This window comes from Hylobates moloch, unplaced genomic scaffold (genome assembly GCF_009828535.3).
Source record: "Hylobates moloch isolate HMO894 unplaced genomic scaffold, HMol_V3 SCAFFOLD_14, whole genome shotgun sequence".
Taxonomy (NCBI): domain Eukaryota; kingdom Metazoa; phylum Chordata; class Mammalia; order Primates; family Hylobatidae; genus Hylobates; species Hylobates moloch.
In genome coordinates, this window is record NW_026652289.1 from 30,211,270 (window position 1) to 30,232,795 (window position 21,526).

Consider the following 21,526-nt stretch of genomic DNA (forward strand, 5'->3'; position numbering starts at 1 on the left):
CACACAGATTACAAGGAGATAGAAATTGGGGGTGGGTGGGTGAAAGGGGGCCCAGGGAGCGCGTATTGTGGGGCGAAGGGGAGGAGGTAGACGCCTAAGGCGCCAGCACCTAGGCGGGGACCCTGGAGCGCCCCGGCCCCCAGGCTGTGCCCAAACGGGAGCATTCGGCCTGGGTCCCGAGATCGCTTTCCCGGGTCCCCAGGAGGAGCTGTCCAGGCGCCTGCAGCGGTCGCGGGCGGCTGGACAGAGCTGGGAGCCCGGGGGACGGCCCGGGCGCGCCGAGCAGCCCCTCTCTCGGGGACGCGGTCCTCTCGCTGCCTCCGGGTCTTGCAGCCCCGTCTGGGCCAGCCGGAGAGCAGGGGAGGAGGAAATCCACGAAACAGAGGGGGCTCCGCAGCTCCTGTGAGCCGCCCGGATCCGCGCGGCTTCCTCCTGACCGGGTGACAATGGGAGGGAGGGGGAGAAAAGGGTTAAGAAACTTGGCTGAAGAGCTGAATGGCGTGGGGCGGCGAGGGGAGGGACTGGGCCGCGGCGGACTCGGCGGCGGAGGGAGGAGCGCGGCTGCGGGCGGGCGGGCGGTGAGCGAGGCGCTCAAAGTCAGCCTCGCAGACATTGCAGCAGAGCCCCGAACTCGGGAGGCGGCGGCGGAGGAGGCGGCGGCGAGGCGCAGGGACGACCCGGCCCCACGCCCGCCCGCCACCCGCGCGCGCCCGTCCGGCCGTGGCCTCGCGTCCGCCGCTGCGCCGTGAGCGCCGCTGGTCGGAGGGAAGAGCTCGCCGGGGCGCCGGGCCAGTACGGGGCGGCAGGCGCCTTCGCGGACCGAGCCTGACGGAGCTGGAGGCTGGGAGCCGCGGCGGCCTGGGGTGAGTGACGGCCGCGGCCAGGGCGCCAGGAGTAGCGGCCGACGGCGCCGCCGGAAACGGCCCGGGAGCGCGGCCCGCGTCGGCTCTGGCTTGGCGGGCAGGGCCGCGGGGGCGTCGGGGCGGCGGGGGCAGCGCGGCCGGCCACGGGCGCGCACGGGGCGGCGGGGAGGGCGCGTTTCCGGGGAAATCGTGCCTCTGCTGCCTGGTTCGAGTCTCCGGGTTCTCGCGGGGGGCCGGGGCGGCGGGCTGGCAAGTTGTGGAGTGGCCCCGGGTCGGCCCGCCCGTCCGTGCCAGTGCTGGGCAAGGGGGCGGCCGTCGCGTGGCCCCTGCGCGGGGCCGGACACGGGGGCTCGGGGGGCCAGGTCGGGGTTGGCCCCGCTCGCCTGCCCTCTCGGTCCCGAACCCTGGGCACCGCTCGCCTCGCTGCTCTCGGTCCTGCTGTCCAGCCGGATCCTGGGCGGCGCCTTTCGCCTGGGTGCCTCGCTGCTCCGTGCTCGCTGATACCCGGCTGGGAAAGTGAATAGCAAAAGGGACAGCTCGCCCGGCCCCCACCCGACCCCGGGCCCGCTCTGCCCGCACTCGCCGTCCCCTCCCAATGGCGAGGCTCACGGACCCGAGGCCTCAGCCATCATTTTACCAGGAGCCAGGGGCCGGCTCCCATTTAGGGTGAGCCGGTGGAAGTCGGGAGGCTGCCTTTTCTCCCTTCTTCTGTGTCCACCTTATTACTGTTGAATATTGTTTTATGAAGGTTTCCGTGGACGTATTCTGCAGACCCTCCCATCCCTTCCAAAGTAGTTTCCCAATTTTAATCAGGAGTTGGTGTTCAGTCTGAAGGAACAAAGGAACCAACTGTGTCTTAGAGGCGGACAGGCTGGGAGTCTGTGACACATGTTGATCTCTGAAGCATTCCAGGAGTTTCTACCTTTTATCACGTCAATAATTGGCTGCTGAAGGTAGTAAAAGAAGTACGGAATGATAAGCGCTTTTGCGTTTTAAAAATATTTTTTAACGGCACATTTTACTTTGGGGAAAAAAGACGTTCTTAGGCACAAGGATTTTTAAAAACTCAGTTGGTGGAACTGAGTTGGAGTTTGTTTCTGGTATTGTAAATGATTACATGTGGGATTGTGAAGGAAATTGTGTCCTTAGAGGAAGAGAAGCCATCTGTAGGTGTCCATAGTAAAAATGGTTGTCGGGTTATATGTGATGAATGCTCTGTTTCTTGGGGGAATTTGTGAAGCAAGGGGCTTCGGTAATTCATTCTTTAAAGTTATGAATTGCATTGAACCTGCTTATTAGTGAATCATAGGTTTAGTAAGTGGGTGGCATTATTCAGTGTTTAATCATCAGTTTTCCACCTTTGTTGAAGAGACAGTGAAATAATAGACTTTTTAAACAAATGGTGTTTCATCTGCCTGGCCCCTAAATGTCGGTTGCTGCCTGGAGTATGTTGAAGTATTTTTCACCTTCCAAGTGAGTGAGTTGCTCTAGTTTGCCCAGCAGTTCCGTAACGTCGATAGGGTTTATTTGGTTCAGGGAGCACTGGCTTCATCACCTATAGTAACTTTTTTTCTGCCTAGGCATAGTTCCTAGAGACAAAGAAGGGGAATCAATTAGTGGAGCGGCTACTGCCCTGCAGGTTGTAGGATTGGTTGCTCTAGTTTGTTTCATCCTCTGGTGGAGAAAGACCTCTTTCCAAACTTACCTTTAAAAGTGCCCTAGGAGTATGAGTAAAATAAACATCAGAACATAAGAGAGAGGAAAAAAAAGGACTGTTCGTTGTTGATTTTATTCAAATGAGTTAGTTGAAAAACCAGGTTTAATGCCTGTGGGAAGCTAGTTGAAAACCAGGTTTAATGCCTGTTTTACATGCATTTCCAAACTCTGCAGAACTTGGATTTTGCTAATTTCAACACCCTAAAATATTGTTAACTTTGCACTAAAGAAGTGTGTGAAGAGACTAAGGCTTTTCTGACTCTTGCAGTTATAAGTGCAAAACATCATGATAAAAAATAACCTATACCACCACCTAGAGTCTGTTTGTTAGTTTATTGCTCATGAAGTTTGCTTAAATTGACATGTCTGTTACAGTTCTGATATAGTCGAAAATGATTAAGAAGTACTAGCTTTCAAAAGGCCATCCAAGAGAACAATTATTTAAGTAATAAATAGCAAGTGCCAATTTAAATTATCCGTGCCACCTTTAGAATGGAAAATTATGACATATCAAGTTGAGTGGGCTATTCTCCAGAAGATGTTAATTCAAAAGATTTTAAAACAGAGTTTTCAGTTTGTGCGCCAAGGCAGTTCTGATTGCTTAAAGACTTCTGCGTCGTTATCAGAGATTCAAGAAATCTTCCAAATCAGATGCCATTAGAACTTTTTCAAGTCCAGAAGAAACAAAAGCAAAAATACAGGAGAGCATTACAACTACAGAAATTCTGGAAATTCGGAAGTTAAGAGAGAACGCAGCCCATGACAGAGTTGTGGTTTAGAGATATGAAAAGTAAAATCAATGTGAATTAAAGTGATAATCTGTTTTGCTGGTAGTTTACATGTGGTAAAGCAGTCTATTAAATGAGAGACCTTAGGGAGGCAGCTTTGTTGCCATGTGGCTTATCACGTTGTCCATGGAGGAAGTAATGTTCCTCCTTTAAGTGGTGTAGCCTGAGAGAAAGATGGCCTCCAAGATCTTTAATTAATTACTAGTTGAACAGAAAGAACTAGAGCACTGTATTAATTCTGTCGAACATCACTATTTTAGAACATTGAGGACAACTAAAAATGAATTAACGCATATCTGAAAGCAGAGTTTGATAGAAGGTGACAGATGAGGCAAAATATGCCAATCTAATGGAACAAATAAGATAAGGAGATATGCCATCCTTGACTCTAGAAAGATCAGAGGGAAGATTATTGTTAATTGCACAGATTCTATTGCAGACCGATGCTAGAAGACAATGACATAGAAGTAATTTTAAATCAGAGTGGCTTAGGATATATGAGGTTAAAGGAATTTGGCTTTTAATTTTAAAACGTAAAGAATGTAAGAAACTTAAAAGCTCATGTTCTAACTGTTGTTTGGGAAAAGCAGTAATAGTTTGGTGTATCAGGTTAAAAGATAATTTTGCTCAGAATAACTTTAAAATACCGAATTTTTATCAGGGAAAGCATTATTCACTTTAAATTGTGATAGGGTCAGTTTTGCTTTTCGCATTTGAGATTGCTTGATACAATTAGTTTTTAATGTAGGTTAGTAAGAGAAGAGGAGTTGTAGTCCCTTCCCTACCATTTCCCTCCCTCCCTCACTTTCTTCCCCTTTTCTAAAATAAACAGTGTCTAGATCTTTGGATATTTTCTTCCATGAAAAGTGCCTTAGTTGCAGCGTTTCTTCTTGGCTGTGGTTGGGGAGAAGTTTCTTCGCTCTTGTAATTTTCCCTTCGTGCCCCTTCAGGTGATTGATACACAATCAGAGTGGGTTTTGTTTTGTGTGTTTGTTTAATAATGATTTACTGTTATACGGACAAAGACTGGGAAAAAGCATTTGCCGTTCTAGCAAAGTCCTATGCCCATGTCTTCCAACTGGAGAAATATTTTCATTAAAATAGTCTTGACTACTATTGAAAAGTCAAAGAAAATTTTCAACAAGATATGCTAGGTTCTTGCAGGATATGAGTTTGAATCTGTGAACTAAAAACGTTCAAGTTGCATTTCCTCGAGTTGTAGTTTTTTCAGGGACTTTTGGGGGAGGGGGAATGAGCAAGCTCATCCTGTAGTATTTAGATAACACAACAATTAGAGAAATGTAACACCAGTATGGTCACTAAGACTTGAGAAGGTAAAAACCAGGAGTGACAGATGATGAAACAGGCCATTGGAATGGAACTGAAGATTATGTCGAGAGGTTGGAATGAACAAAAAGTAAATGGAGGAGAGAGATCTAGTTTCCGTATCCTGTTTGCACCTGATGCTGAAGCAGAGACATGAATTGCTGATGGTAATGGATTCTATTCTCTTTTATGAGGCCAGCAATATTATATAAATAGTGGTTGTTTGAGGGAGAGAGACAACAAGTTCCCATTTTGTGCATGTTCACACTTTGTTTTGAATGTCTCTGAGATGTCTTTAAAGTAGAGGATCAAAATTGGGTACCAGCATGGAATCAGGAGTTACACTTTGGAGGAAAATGAATTAATGCTAGATCACATTTTCTTTAATCTTTTAAGATCTGGAATTTTCCAAGGGTCTTCATCAACAGGGAAAACCATGTTCTGAGTGCTAAAGTTTGGGTGGTGAACTGGATAATTCTTTTATAGGATCTCTGATAAAGATAAACATGTAAATAACTGCAGAAAGAATACTTTATTTTAAAGCACATCACCTATGATTCATGGTAAGGGGAAAATAGAGACCACAGAAACTCCTGAAGTCTTATCAGGGTTTCTTTGCAAACTATCATATGGATGCCCATCTGTTGTTTTTTCTTGAAATTTAGTGTTCAGGTTGATGGATACTGAATGTATAGGATTCTGAAGATTGGAGTTTATTTAGAACAGAACTTTCCTTTTGTTTTACTATGAGTTATGAAATGCAGTTTTAATTTGTTGCGATAAATATAGAAACTGAGATGAGTAGGAATTTATACTAACTTTTCTCACTGTTATGGTACATACTCTATATCATGAACCTTGAAATGCAAGTTGATCCCTACACTATCTTGCAAATATTACAAATGAAGAATTACAAAAGTTGTGGTATTTTAGCTTATCAAAATGCACCCGAAACATAAAATAGTCTTCCTTAAGTTCTTAAAACAGAAGAATAGGAAAGAGTTAAAAATAAATGTGATTCATTTTATCATTATATTAGTATTTTGTTGAAATTAATACCTTGAATCACGTTAGGGATAAACATTTAGCCTAGAACTCTGAAAGTAGTATAATGTGAATCAGATTTAAAGAATTGAGAAGGCTGGCAACTCAAAATAGAGGAAGAAAACACTCCTTGGGGTTATGAAAAAAGGATCCTCTTAGTATTAAGATTTTTTAAAAAGCTATATACAGTTTTAAGATAGATTGTTCTTGAAGATAATGGGGTGAATAATTACCTGCTAAACAAATTATGAGTCCTATGATTCTTTTTTTGGTTGAAATAATTTCAAGAACTCCAGCATGTGTTGCAACTTTGGCTAGAAAGGTGATTGTGACATACAGCCATTCATCCATTCTCCCTCTCTCCTTCCCTCCTTCCCTCCCTTCCTTCTTTCCATTTTCAATACGTAGGGCTGGGGTAGCAAAAAAAAAAATAATAATAAACAGTTTTGTAAAACTTGATAATAGAATTCTCTGACAGGGTTAATAGTTGTGTTTGAAATTCAGAGCTAATATGGTTCACTCTCCCCAGAAAATAAAATTTTAACTTCTTACACCTCAGGGAATAAAAACTCTAAATTAAAACCCATCTTGCCTCTTTAACTTTGTGTCACTTAGCAAAAATATCTTTAAGGATGGAAAGAAGAGACCCCATGTGCCTTAAATTCCAAGTCACTGTGTGACTAAGCTCAGAGTTTTCAATAAATATTAAACTAGAATCCTGCTGGGAATTTGAGTCATCAGCTTAAGCTACTCCTGGGACCAAGACAGCTCTGGTTGAACTGATGTTGGTGTTTATTCAGAGCTTTGGTGGAAAGGAGCCTCTCACCCTTGGACTTCTAATTAACAAAGTCATTCCTTAGTCACTTGTTAAGTGATAGTCTGAGCTACTCCTTGTTTTCAAGCCTGTAATTTGCTAAAGGATTGAGCACAACAGAGAAACTAAGGCGTTTGGAGCTTCTGCTGTTTAGAGTCTGCTTTCATTATTTTACTTTTACTTTCTTATCTAGCTATGTGAGGGTACTAGGTAAAGGTCTGGTGATTTGCTTTAGATACTTAAGAGAAAAGCTTAGCTGTAGTCACATATAGTGACTCAGATGGCTTTCCTTATAGTTACATGTTTTTAATAGTTGAGTTTGCCTATACTCCTCATAACGTGCACATGTTAAATATGTTACTGCTTTAAAAAAGCATTTCATTAGTAAGATGGGAAATTGTTTATGTACAATATTGAAGTGAGAGTAGTAGTATAATGGTGTGTTTGGTAACTAACAGGACATAATCAAAAGTTGAGAATTAGAAGTTCAGAATGAAAAAAGGACTTCTCTCTTGAGGAATCTATCTAGAAGTTGAGAGACAGCAAGTGTTTAACAGATTGTAATGATTTCTGAGAAGCATGCTTTTAAAGATTTTTTTTAAATTCCTGAATTTATGAGTTTATATTATAATAATCTATAATAGAGCAATAGATTTATACACTGGAAAAGAAACAAATTAAGGGAAGGACAGAATACACAATAACATGTAGGACATCAAGAAAATATGTTTGGAAACATGTGAAACTCTCCAGATGGGAAATAAGAAATATTCTTGAGAGAAATTAATCACAGTTGCAGTTTTTCTCCTAAAGGGACTGTTTGCACAATGGGTCATGTAGGCTCAGGTTTGATTTTTGAAAAACGTGTTAAAAGTATTCCTGTTTTGTTTTTCCATGTTTATTTTTCAAGTTTAGGTTCTGCTACTAAATCAAGATGATACAGATAAAAGGAAAGCCTTTTATCTCCCCTGGCAGCATCTGTTGAATAAGGGGGTTATATTTGATTTCTAGATTCTAAAATTCTGACTATACAGCAGTATATGCTGTTGTTGACAGTAAACAGTAAAGATTTCAAGCCTGTGGTTTTAAAAGAAGAGATGATTGGGTAGAAACTTGGAATATTAAGAAGTTGTTTAGTTACTTGCCTGTTGCCTTTTCCTGTTTTGTTGGGAGGGGGAGCAGGGAAAGGAAGAGTATTGAACTTTTTGGGGCAACCGTTTTGTGCCAGACATTGTGCTGGAAGCTTTACATACATTTTGTCTTTTAATCCTTCTAATTCCCCTGTGACATATAGGTATCATTTTCTCTAGAGATAAGGAAATCTAGTCTGAGAAATGCAAGAGTAGTTAACTTGCCTGCGGTCAGTCACATGGCTTTCATTGATAATTTGATTTTCTTTAAGAATATGCCACTGTTTGAAGAAAAAACCAGTTACCATCTTTTTCTCAGGAAGCCGTTAAAAAACCTTGCTCCCAACCTGGTAGCCATAAAACTCATGCAGCATTTCCAAGCCTCATAGCCTGGATTCTCTAAGACCAGGCTCTCTGGGAAGGCACATTGTTGCCAGTCGATGATTCTGCAGCAGCTTATGCTAGTTCTCAAAGCGCTGATGTCCTGCTGCCTGCATTGCACTGGAGGGAAATGTAGTCACCAAGGGCTGCCGCACAGGCTCTTTTCCCTCCAATGCTAACTCTTGTGACGTGTACCACAGAATTACTGCAGTGTTATTTGAGGCAGTGAAAGCAACTATGTTTCTTTATATAATTCATTAAAATAGCTTGTCATGGTCTTAAACTGAGTGTTCCCAAGGCTAATTATGTTTGTCCACTTCAAGGAGCAGTTGTAGCAAATTCAGAACCATAGCTCTTCCTGGTTGAAAAGTTACAACTCTTGACTATTAACAGTTCTTAACATGTTTTTTTTTTTAATTACCCTATCTTCACTCACAACAATTGTGTTAAAGACTATGCTGTGCTGATAAACTGGTCTCTGAAATACAAAGAGGAAATTAACAATGCATTTGTGAGTTGGAAGGAAGTGGAAGTAGAGAGATGAGGAGTAGTTGACTTTATTTTGGGAGTAGACTGTGTCAGGAGGGAGATTGTTGAGTTGGGGAGCTTTGTAGCACATAGTACATTTTTAAGTACGTACCGAGTACGTGCTTTTATTGTTAAAGCCATAAGAAATGGAGTTAGGAGCTTCTCCACCTCCTTTTACTTGCCTCATTTAAAATTTACGGAATTTTGAACCTAAAAGATTCAAGCTGAGTGGTTCCCTATACACTGAAAGGTATAGTCAAATTGAAACTATGTTGGAGAAACAAGGATGAATAATAAGACTCGTAAACATAATATTTTCTAGGGTGCTTTGGATTTTGAGTTGCCAAATCATGTTGGAAAAGCAAGAGATTTGTATAAAAGCTGCAAAGGAAACATCTATGTTTTGTTTAGAGAATACATTATATTTTGGCCAAATAAGAAAAAAGAGAAATTGTCAAAGTGAACAATATGGGGGGAAGAATGTCTTCCTAAAGATCAGAATGAACTTACGTTCTTTCCTTAACTGATCCATGCTTTAAAAAAAAAAAAAAAATGAATTAAAATACACTGAATCTATGTGATGCCAAATACAAGGATTGAAAACAGTCTTTTTTTAATTTACCATCTGATTCCTTTCCAATATCTGGATGTTTGCTATTATTGTGGCAAAACCTATTGTTCACTGTACTGCTAAAAATCTACTTTTATCTATCCTGGTAATACTTGACTGACCTGAGTCAAAGTCACATTTTCTTTCTTTCTTTCTTTCTTTCTTTCTTTTTTTTTTTTTTTTTTAACTTCTTTTGCTTGGGCTTTCACGAATTGAAGTGATTTCATAGAATCGTTAGATTTTTCAGGTTGGAAGAGAATTTGATAAAAGCTATGGCTGCTCTGGATTTAAGCACACCTATCTTAGAGGCACCTTGTCCTCCCTCCATTTATCAAACAAGTTGGTTTTTAGATGCATCTTGTGTGTGGAAGAGCACACAGTTAGTGTAGACTATAAATAAAATAATGATAAAATGCTACCATTTGGTGCTTATGTGCCATTTTCTTTCCTCTTGGGTTTCCTTCTTTCTCTATTTTTGTTTTGTCTTTACTCTATTTTCCTTTGTATTTCTTAATACCTTGTTCATCTTTTTTTTTTTTAATTGCCAGGGGATCCATGTGATACAATGGGGTCAATAATTACTTATCTTCCTGTAGTTTTTGTTTTTGCCGTTAAGTTAAAATGTCCAAAACAGTTACTATCTGCATTTTACAGAGGAAAAAATCGAGTCCTTTAGAATTTAAACACATTTTGAAAGTCATTCAGCTAGCAGTTGGGTAGATCTAGGATGATCAGTCAAATCTTGATTTATTTCGCACTTTTTTGTTTGTTTTTGTCAAAGCAGTCTCAGAAAGAGGGGTTTGTGTACCAGGTGTTAAGGAATAGTTAATAACCTTTGGTGATGGATCCTGCAGTAAAATCCAAACTAACCCCAAGAAGGGATCTATAATAATAAGAACTGGGTCTTGAGAGGTGAAATGAGAAATGGCTGGCTGCATCACTTTTGTTCTAGTACCTTATTTTCTTCTCATGGTCTTCATAAAAGTCTTAGGATTTGTTGAATATTCTGGTATTTGAAATGTAATTTCCAGGCTGAGAATTTAAAAAAAGAAGAGTACAGTTATGTACATGTTCATGCAGTGGCATTGTTTTACATGTTACATACATTTGGAATTTTATTTAAAAAGAAGTAGGGAGACTCGCTATTTATTTGTAGATGAAGAGAGTCAGATACCTTTAGTTGACCAGAACACTCACAGGCCAGCTCTACTTTTTATTGATGAGTAGTATTCCAACACCATTAATGTAGGTGGTTGGGTCTCTTGGTTCAACTGGAAACATATCTCAAAGGTTATGGACCCCATTCCTCTATTTTCTTGAGAAAGGTAACAAATAAGATGAGGGGGCACTGTGTGGACGAGTGGTGATAATGTGCCATGAACCAAGTGCACCTTGGTCTACCCCCCTAGAAAAGAGAGCAAGAGAGAAGAAACCTATATGTAGACCTTTTCATGGACCACATACTGGCCATGTTCCTGACCTTGGTGAAACATTGGAAAGGACTATTCTCCCTCATGGGAGAGTGGGCAAGGGAGTTTGTAGGCTTACTTCTGTCCCCACGCCTCTAGCAAGATCCGATTTTCTTTCACAGTTTTGTGTACACCCTGATTGTAAAAGTTAAACTTGTGTTATAGCTGTTTTCCTTGGTAGAACTCCATGAATAGGAGCTTATTCATCAGTGTACTGTTGGTCCTGTAAGTGTCTGGCACACAGAAGGATGTCTATAAGCATTTGTTGAATTGAACTGTACCAGTCCCAACCACTGGCAAAATTTGGCTCAGCAGTAGAACATTTATGTATTTATGCATAGCAGTTGTTAATTATTATGTGTAACTTATGAATAATGGAAGCTCTTCCACATTTTTTCTTTAGTCCATTTAAATTAGGACTTTTAAAAGGAATAATTTTTTTTTTTTTTTTTTTTGAGACGGAGTCTCGCTCTGTCTCCCAGGCTGGAGTGCAGTGGCGCCATCTCAGCTCACTGCAAGCTCCGCCTTCTGGGTTCACGCCATTCTCCTGCCTCAGCCTCCCGCGTAGCTGGGACTATAGGCGCCTGCCACCACGCCCGGCTAATTTTTTGTATTTTTTAGTAGAGACGGGGAGGAATAATATTTTTTCCTTAAAATGTATCATCTTCTTTCCAGGCATACTAATTATGAGGGAAAAAGTGAAACTGACTGTTAGTGACATTATAATTAATTGGTACTTGAAATAATTTGTTTTGTAATATTACATTTCTTCAGTAATACACAAATTATAATATATTAGAAAACATGTTTAGCAAAATCTTTGGGGACAACATTTTTTTTTGTAAGGAAATGAATAAATATATTTCTGGAGCCTACTAGGCAGTTTCCTTAGCATCACTTTCTGTAGTCAAAAGGACCCACCAGCTGGGCACACTTAACTGCCTTGGATTTGACAGCTTGGTAAGGTGGAAATCTTAACATTTCACATCTAGAGTTAACTTTGGTGTGCAGTAACCTTAAAAGTTAAGAGGGTATCAAGAACAATTGATGATTCAGAACTTGGTAAGTTATGGGATTAAGTAGTATATGAAGCCCTTCTATGCTTTAAAAATTAGGATTTGCTCTTCACTAAAGGTGAATTTCCTGACTCTTTTCTAAGAGTCATATTCAACTACATTAATAACTGCTGGTAAGAGACAGAAAATCAAATTATTTTGAAATGGAGCTCAGAGATTTCTAGACGAGAAATTTATTTTAAAATGCTAATAAAAATAAATAAATTATATGGATATATATTTATAACATTGATTTTTAACAGATGCTCTTAAAATAACTTTAACCAAGGTTCTTGCTTTGTGAAGACAAAGTTGTTTGTTTTTTGTTTTTTTAGCAAAGGTAACTTTATGAGTGTTTGACAGTATATTTCTTTTGGCTTGTATTTCTGTGTATTCGCCTGCTTGTAAATCATAGCAAAAAGGAACAAGCTAATGGACTAATGTATGAAGTAAAAGGGCAGAAAAATGAGCACATTTACTATTTATGCACTATGTTCTACTGTGTACTTTCCTCCAGTGCTTACTTATCCTGAATTCCTGAACAACTTTTTCCCTCATGGTTCATTAGTGTCAGTCGGTGTGTTATAGAAATGCGTGAATTTCTATAAATTAGTTGTGAGTGTGAATTTCCCACTGTTGATTTCCTCAGCAGACACCCAAACTTAATTTCTATTTCATGAACTAAAAGTTGTAGCTAAGGCATGACATCCGATTGATATTAACACTATTATCCTTTGCGATGAAAAGGGAGAATAAAACTAAAGTTGCTGGTAGTTGCCCCTGATACAAGTGTTTGCTTAGCTTTGACCATACATCGATCTATTTATTTTACATTTTACACATCCATGGGTATTCCTCCGGATAATGCCAAGGAATGCTTTCCTTTGCAGGCATCATTCTAACAACACAAACACATTCACTGTGAATTTTAAACTCTCGTTCTCTTTTTTCCTCCTTTAATAAATTATCTCATTGAGATTATTCATTGTTTTGGCAGTACTCTGATCTTGCTTTTGCAAAATCATTGTATATTCTGTTTAATGGCATGTTACTTTAAAACTGTAAAGTTTAGGGTTGCTAAAGGCAAAAGCTGACAATATTTGTTAATATTGAGAATAGGTAAAAATGGGCCTTTGGGCAGTCAACAAAAGTAAAATTAAAATCTGACTTTAAATCTTTTGAAAATCTAACATTAATATGGATTTCTTTATACCAATCAGAAATTCAAATTTTGTTTTATGATACTGATCTTTAAGTTGTTTATGTGTCACAGTGAGAGTGGTAAGAACCTTTTTTTTGATTGTATGAAGTAAATGGAAGGAAAAATAACAGTATACATCACTGTGGTAAAACTAAAATATCTTTAATGATAGCATGTTAGTTTGGACTACGTTTTGTTTTATTTTACAGTGAATTAGGAAGTGTTTTTGGTTCTGTTTTTTGGAACTCTGGTAAATGTGAACAGCAATTCATATGCATATAGGTGTAAAAAAGACGTATTTGAAAAGATAATGCTGCGTGAATTTGTCCGGTGAGGATAAGTAGCAAGTTGTAATTACCTTCTGTAGTTTAAGTCATTAGCTGTATTTAATACGTCAGTGAAGTATCGGGGGGAATATTGTGGTTGTACATACTACCTTGTGAGTGTTGCAGGATTTAGTAGTTCTCAATGACCATTGTTACTTTTAAAAAGGAAAAAAGAAGTAGTGAGGGGATAGGATAGGAAGTTTCGATGTGTGGGAGGGGAAAGGAATCATTACTTCTCAGCTGCTGAAGTCACAGTTTATTTTGTTTTAGGCCTCTTTGCATAGCATATTCTAGAGGATGGCGAAGGATAATACTTTGGGGTGAAAATGTTAGTATCCTTAACACACTTCCGGGTGGTTTAACTATTAATCAGAAGCACCATGGAGATTAAAGAATTGGAGCTAGGGATTAGATAGGTTTTAGTGAGGCTTTGCCGTGGAAAAGCTATGAAATGGGTGAGTCAGTTAACGTCTCCTTGCTTCAGTAGCAGCATTACTTCAAAAGCGAGGTTTTACTTTCGAATGTGTTGAGCATCAGGGTGAATAGAACTTAGGGCTGAGAGGATGTCCCTTATGATTTTTTGAGCTTGGCATTTAATATTTTACAGCAAAGTTTTTAGCTTAACATAATTGAACTTGTACTAGATAGGGTTAATAGGCTAGAACAAAAGGTCAAAGCATAAGGCATTAGGCTTAATTAAGGGAGAGCAGGAGTGGCAGGAGTGTGTGACAGTTAAATGGGTTTCCCACAGACTAATGTCGGTTACAGTGCAACCATGCCTCAACTTAAGTGGGTTATTTTGTGCAAAGGGCAGCAGTGATTAGCAGTTTGACATGCCAGACACTTCTGGCCAATCCCATCTGTTTTAGAGGTTAAAAAAGCACACCTTTATGAGCTGATGGATTGATTTGTGTGCCTGCCCGTCTGGTAAAGATTAGAAGTCCAAGGCCAGTGCAGTAAATGTCAGTTATAGAATATTATACTTTCTTGGTTGGCTCATTGTTTTAACCGTCAACTGTTTTATAATGGGGGATAACTGCTGTTTATGGTGTTGAATGCAAGATAGGTGGGGGAACAGGTGAGGGAGGAAGAAAAATATTTCCTAGATGGACTTGTGAATTAACATATTCTGTAGCAGGTGTTCACATTTTAAATGGAATGTTTTTGACCTGTTCTTTACAGTTTCAGTCACATTGTTCTTTTCTGAGTGTTATCTTAGCAACACTGCCAGTCCCGGATTTAATTTTGCATACAGAATTGGTAGGTTTGTTTATTTAGGTACCTCTTTTTAAAGGTGTAATAATTTTTTATTGACCTCCTGAACAAGGGAAAATAAAATGAAAATGACACACATACATGCACGTGCACACACACACGCGAACACACACACAGAGTTCTGTGTTCTTTTATGTGGTCAGTCAGGTGCATGTGAAAAGGAGACACAGGAGGGGCTCAGGAAAACAAAGTTTATTATACTCATGAGTTCTCGGAGGCACAGCATGACATTCAGTGTCACATGAGAAAGCCCCAGTGTTGGTCCAGGGGCCAAAGGGGCAGGAGCTAGAAGAGAGACCAGGCTGCAGCCCTTTCTGGAGTATCTGTGGGAAAGGCAAGGCAGAGCGGGTAACCAAGTTTAGGATTAGCTAGTTTGCATTAGCTGTAGGTAAATGCTACTGCTACTACTACTAATAAGCTATAGGTGTATAAGGATAGTAGCTTTGAATAAGTTGTAGGTATACAAGCTCTAAACTGTAAGAGTGATCCCTAGTTTGCCCGGTAGATACCAGGCAGGGGAATATTGCCTCCTAGGTGTATGGGTCAGGTGGAGGAGGTATGGCTGTGGATTGGTTCGTTTGCCTGTGAAAGGTGCTCTGAGTCCTTTGCCTTCTCTAAGCATTGGCTGGCCCCTAGAGGGGCAATCTCTTCCCAGCCAGAAAGGAGTCAAAACCATCATAATATACAGAAAATAAGAAACATAAACAATACACACATATGTACTTGCTTCAAGGGTAGGATTTACTATGGTCACATGAGTTTGAAGTGTGTTTGAACTTAGACTCTAACCTATTTCTTTCTTGCAAGCTGTTAAGTGCGATGCCGTGAATATAGTTCATTTTCAGTTCTGGAATGTAGCTCATTTGAAGATACACAAATACTATGTTGTGGTTATAGAAATTGGCTCCAACATATTCTGAAATTCAAGGAAAGGAAAGATCTCAATTGTCCTCATAATCAGTGAACTTAGGAACATAAAGCATTGATTGATTCTTTTGGGACAAGCAGAGAGAGAATGTTTGAGAAAAACAAAAGTTATCTTAACAGAAGATTATATTCTTCCTGAGGTTTGAGTTTAAATAGAAATGTAGCCAAGAACATTGGAAACACATTGGAAGGTTCTGATTGGTCTCAATAGCTTATCCTTGTCAAAAAATGTGAACCATAAATTGCTTGTTACCTAGTTACACAGATTATATATTTCATGTCTGACCCTGAATTATTTCTTATAGAAAGAAGATTAAAATACCAAGATGTGGTCACTGAAAGTTGTATGTAGATAATAATAGGAATTATTATTTTATTATGTATATGTATGCATTTATTTTAAAACTAAGCTAATCCAAAGTGAATTGGCTTAACTTATAAAAAGACATTGAGAAATTTTATTTCTCATTTACAAAGGACAAAGTGACATCATGTATTGAAGTTTATTTAGGAATATATTAATTAAATATGTGTCCATCCGTGTGTTCTTTGTGGAGTAGCATCTCTTGAAATGATTTGGATCTAATATAGATTTACGTAAAAAAAGTTTTGCCCTTCTCTACAGGGAGAGAAGGTGAAGAAGCATAAATTTTATAATATCATTGCTTCTCTTTCATTAAATCATTTGTAAGTTGCAAAAGATTGACTTGAGTAGTATAAAAGTGCTTGGATAGTAAATTAAATGTCAGAGGTTTACCTAATTTCATGGGTGGAAACTGCTTAAATGAATCTTTTGGTGATGTTGTATTAAACCTGAAACAAATACTTCACATTCTGCATATGTACTAATATTATAAACATTTAAAAAGTACCCTAAATCCTGTTCTTTTGATTTCCTTCCCTTTTCTCCAATAACTTCGAGTGCCAATAATATCTTGTTTGTGTTACAATTGCATTTTACAAAGCTAAAGGGAAATATTTTGTAGGGTTAACTTTTTTGTGTGTGTGTGTTGATATACTCTTGAGATTTTGGAGAATACACATTATCCCCTGTAATCTATGATTGTTAATCTGTCAATCTATTGTACCTCTTTTCTTTTATTAATATAGTATTATTGGATTTGAGACATGTAAACTATGCTTCTCTAAGCAAATTAGTTGAATATATTCTTGTTTAGGTTATAAAAAATGAAAGCAGGTACTCTTAACATATTTGGCATCCTGTGTTTTAAATTCTTTTCCTAAAACTATAGTTTTGTAACCTGAATATTAGGTGTTAGAGATTTTACAAGACAATGGGAAAATAATGGCCCTATATTGTATTTTGATTCTAAATGCTATTAGGGTATAGAATTGTTCTTTACCTCTATTTAGGCAGATTAATTTTAAGAAGAAAACCATGATATATGATGGACTTATTCAAATATATATTTTAGTGTTATTTATATATTTGTAAAACGAATACGTGTGTGTGTGTGTATGTATTTGTGTGATATATTTTAAATGGAGATGTCTACACCTGTTGATTGCATTAAGCATTTAGTATCCCCTAATGAAGGATGGAAAAGGTGCTGCCACACTGTCTAAGTGGATCATTTCTCCTTGGTAAATTACACACATTCTACTTTTTTGTATTCTGTGACCTTGCAGTCAGTGACTTCAGCCCAGAATAGTTTCAAAGTCATGTAAATGAATGCAATTAAGGTATTGCTTATCATCTTACATAGTTCAGATGGAACCTTATTGGATAGAGAGGTTTATTTGCTTTATGAGAAAGGTCAAAATAAGGTTAAATTTTATTACATAAAATGATTTGGTAATGTTTTTATTTAGCTCCTAAAAAAGTAATGTCCTAATAGGAAATGATAATGCTTTTTTATTTTTCCTTAATCACCTGGAGGTCTCTTCAGGTTCTGTTTGTTTTTGTCTGATAGTTATAAACTCTATTTTGAGGAGATGCCTTCTGTCAACTAGGATTTTGGGAACATGCTGCCCGTAGTTATGATTCTAGGTATCTTTGACTTATACACATAGGTGACATACCCTGTTAATGATGTAGGGTAGCTTTGGTGTTGCTGATGTGTAGGCATACTTCATTTTATTGTGCTTCACTTTATTGCTCTTTGAAGATAATTTTGTTTTTTACAAATTGAAGGTTTGTGGCAGCCCTGCACTGAGCAAGTACCATTTTCTTGACAGCATGTTTTCAGTTTGTGTCTTTGTGGTCACATTTTGATAATTCTCACAATATATAAAACTTTTTCATATTATTATATATGTCATGGTGATCTGTAATCAGTGATCTTTGACGTTACTATTGTGATTGTTTCGGGGTACCATGAACTGTACCCATATCAGCCGGCGAACTTGCTCAGTGTGGTGACTGTTTTACAGACTGGCTGTTCCCCCGTCTCCTCTCGCTTTCTTTGGGATTCTGTGTTCCTTGAGACACAACAATATTGAAATTAGGTCAATTAATAATCCTATAATGCTTCTAAGTATTTAAATGCAAGGAAAAGTTGTAGGTCTCTTAATTTAAATCAAGAGCTAGAAAAGGTTAAGCTTAGTGAGGAAGGCATGTTAAAGCCAAGCTCTGAAAGCTAGGCCTCTTGTGCCAGTTCACCAAGTTGTGAATGTAAAAGGAAAAGTTCTTAAAGGACATTAAAAGTGCTACTCCGGTGAACACATGAATGATGAGAACACAAGGCAGCCTGATATGGTTTGGCTGTGTCTCCACCCAAATCTCGTCTTGAATTGCAGTTCCTATACTCCCCATGTGTCCTGGGAGGGACCCAGTGGAAGGTAATTGAATCATGGAGGCAGTTAACCCCCATGCTGTTCTCATGATAGTTCTCACGAGATCTGATGGTTTTTTAATTTAATTTAATTTAATTTAATTTAATTAATTTATTTATTTTTGAGACGAAGTCTCGCTCTGCCGCCCAGGCTGGAGTGCAGTGGTGCAATCTCAGCTCACTGCAAGCTCCGCCTCCCGGGTTCACGCCATTCTTCCGCCTCAGCCTCCCAAGTAGCTGGGACTACAGGCGCCCGCCACCACGCCTGGCTAATTTTTTGATTTTTAGTAGAGATGGGGTTTCACTGTGTTAGCCAGGATGGTCTCCGTCTCCTGACCCCATGATCTGCCTGCCTTGCCCTCCCAAAGTGCTGGGATTACAGGCGTGAGCCATCCCGCCCGGCCAAGATCTGATGGTTTTATAAGAGGCTTTTCCCCCTTTGCTCGGCACTTCTCCTTCCTGCTGCCTTGTGAAAAAGGTGCCTTGCTTTCCCCTCACCTTCTGCCATGATTGTAAGTTTCCTGAGACCTCCCCAACAATGCAGAACTCTGAGTCAATTAAACCTCTTTCTTTTATAAATTATCCAGTCTTGGGCATTTTTTCATAACAGCGTGAGAATGGACTAATAGCCTTATTGCTAATATGCAGAATATTTTAGTAGTCTGCCTAGAAAATCAAAGCAGCCATAACATTCCCTTAAGCCAAAACCTAATCCAGAGCAGTGCCCTCACTCTAATTCCACAAAGGCCGAGAGGAGATGAAGAAACTGCAGAAGAAAAGTTGGAAACTAGCCGAGGTTTGTTCATGAATTTTAAGGATAGAAGCTGCCTGGATAACATAAAAGTGCAAGATGAAGCAGCTAATGCTGATGTAGAAGGCTACAGCAAGCTTCCAGAAGATCTAGGTAAGATCATTGATGAAGATGGCTACATTAAACATCAGACTTTCAGTGTAAATGAAACAGCCTTCTGTTGGATGAATCTGCCATCTAGGACTTTAATAGCTAGAGAGGAGAAACCAATGCCTGGCCTCAAAACCTCAAAGGACAAACTGACTTTCTTGTTAGTGGATAATACAGCTGGTGACTTGAAGTGGAAACCAATGTTTGGCCATTCCAAAAATCCTAAGCCCCTTGAGAATTATACTAAATCTCTTCTACCTATGCTGTATAAATGGAAGAAGAAGCCTGGATGACAGAACATCTGTTTACAGCATGGTTTGCTGAATATTTTAGGCCCCCTATTAAGACCAACTGCTCAGAAAAAAAAAAAAAAAAGATTCCTATCGAAATATTACTGTTTATTGACCACGCACCTGGTCACTCAAGAGCTCTGATGGAGATGTAAAAGGACGTTAATGTTAATTTTCATGGCTGCTAATACAGCATCTATTCTGTAGCCTGTGGATCAAGGAGTAATTTCAACTTTCAAGTCTTACTATTGAAGAAATACATCTTGTGAAGCTATAGTTGCCATAGATAGTGATTCCTCTGATGGATCTGGGCAAAGGCAATTGTAAACCTTCTGAAAAGGATTCACCATTCTAGATGCCATTGAGAACATTTGTGATTAATGGGAGGAGGTCAAAATACTGACATTAATAGGAGTTTGAAAGAAGCTGCTTCCACCCCTTATGGATAACTTTAGCGGGTTCAAGACATCAGTGGAGGAAGTAACTGCAGATGTGGTGGAAATTGCAAGAAAACTAGAATTAGAAGTGGAGCCTGAAGATGTGACTGAATTTGTATAATCTCATGAGAAAACATGAACCGATGAGGAGTTGCTCCTTACAGATGAGCAAAGAAAGTAGTTACTAGAGATGGAATCTACTCCTGATTGAAGATACTGTAAACATTGTTGAAATAACAACAAAGGATTTAGAATATCATGTAAATGTAATTGATAAAACAGTGGCAGGGTTTGAGAGGATTGATTCCCATCTTGAAAGATGTTCTACTGTGGGTAAAATGCTATCAAACAGCATTACATGCTACAGAGAATTATTCCGTGAAAGGAGGAATCAGCCAATGTGGCAAACTTCATTGTTGTCTTGTTTTAAGAAATCATTACAGAGACCCCAACCTTCAGCAACCACAAGCCTGATCATTCGGCAGCCATCAACATGGAGGCAAGGTGTCCACCACTGAAGAGTAAAACTCTCTGAAGAGTCACGTGATTGTTAGCATTTTTAGCAGTAAAGTATTTTTATATTAAGGTATGTGCATTGTTTTGACGTAATGCTTTTGCACACTTAATAGACTATAGTACAGTGTAAACATAACTTTTATATGCACTAGGAAACCAAAAAACTTGTGTGACTTGCTTTATTGCGATATTTGTTTTATTTTAGTGATCTGGAATGGAACCCACTATATCTCTGAGGTATGCCTTTATGTGCTTAGAGACTTGTATCAATGCCTGAGTACCATGCTGGTTGGTATAGGACGTCAGACAGTGACACTAGAGTCCCAACTCATCTGGGTAGAAAGGACACCTGCCACCTAACCAGGCTGATTGTCTGGGCCGGGGGGATTAGGAGAGCATTGAAATAGATACTGGAGGAGTCTTACTGATGAAGAACTGACAGTGAGTGAGTGGATGAGAGAGAGAGTGTGCATGTGTGTGTAGTAATTAAAGGCATATATTTTTCATTGTAGTTGGTCCATGTAAAACTACCGTCTTCTCTTTTATATTTTTACTTAAGCCTGGCATATTAATTGATTAAGGCCCTGTGATTAATTGATGTCATTTATCAGACATTTACTGAGTATCAGCTGTATACCTTGCACCATGCTGGGTATTGAAGGCTCACAGACACAGGGAGAATAACAATAAGCAAGATACAGACTAAGTGACCTACAGGTATAGTGGTGGAGAGCTGGATGTTGGGGAACTATCTAAGCAATTAGTTATCTTTATGTGGTTTTAAGGAGATTGAAGGGCCCCCAGTAAAATGAAATGAAAATGAAAAATAGCTACTTTATTTTGGAAGGTTAAAATTCAGGTTTACAGATTTATTTTTTTTCAAAGCTATAGTCCGTGAGAACTGATCATAGGTTATAGGCTAGGAATTGAGAGTTCTAGAAGTGTAAGTCAGATCTAAGTGGCGTGGCTGGTACAAATGGAATGCTGCTATGGTGGTATCAGGGAGTTTGCATGGTACCTCCCTTATCACCGCTAGCTTCACTGTCCATTGGCCTGTTGACCAAAATAAAGTTTCCTCAGCCACCACAATGTTAAACTGTTTGCTACATCTCTTGCTGGCCAAAAACTTTGATC

At 39.4% G+C, this 21,526-nt stretch overlaps 1 protein-coding gene across 2 annotated transcripts in view; it reads left to right on the top strand.

The window, feature by feature from the left end:
• The first annotated feature begins 577 nt into the window (after nt 1-577).
• The window catches only part of NRIP1 (nuclear receptor interacting protein 1), a 104,091-nt gene continuing 83,142 nt past the window's right edge, over nt 578-21,526 (top strand). For both annotated transcript variants that reach the window (XM_032174079.2, XM_032174080.2), the window contains exon 1: nt 578-863. The gene's annotated coding sequence lies outside the window, so the exon portion shown is untranslated. The remainder of the gene's footprint in view (nt 864-21,526) is intronic.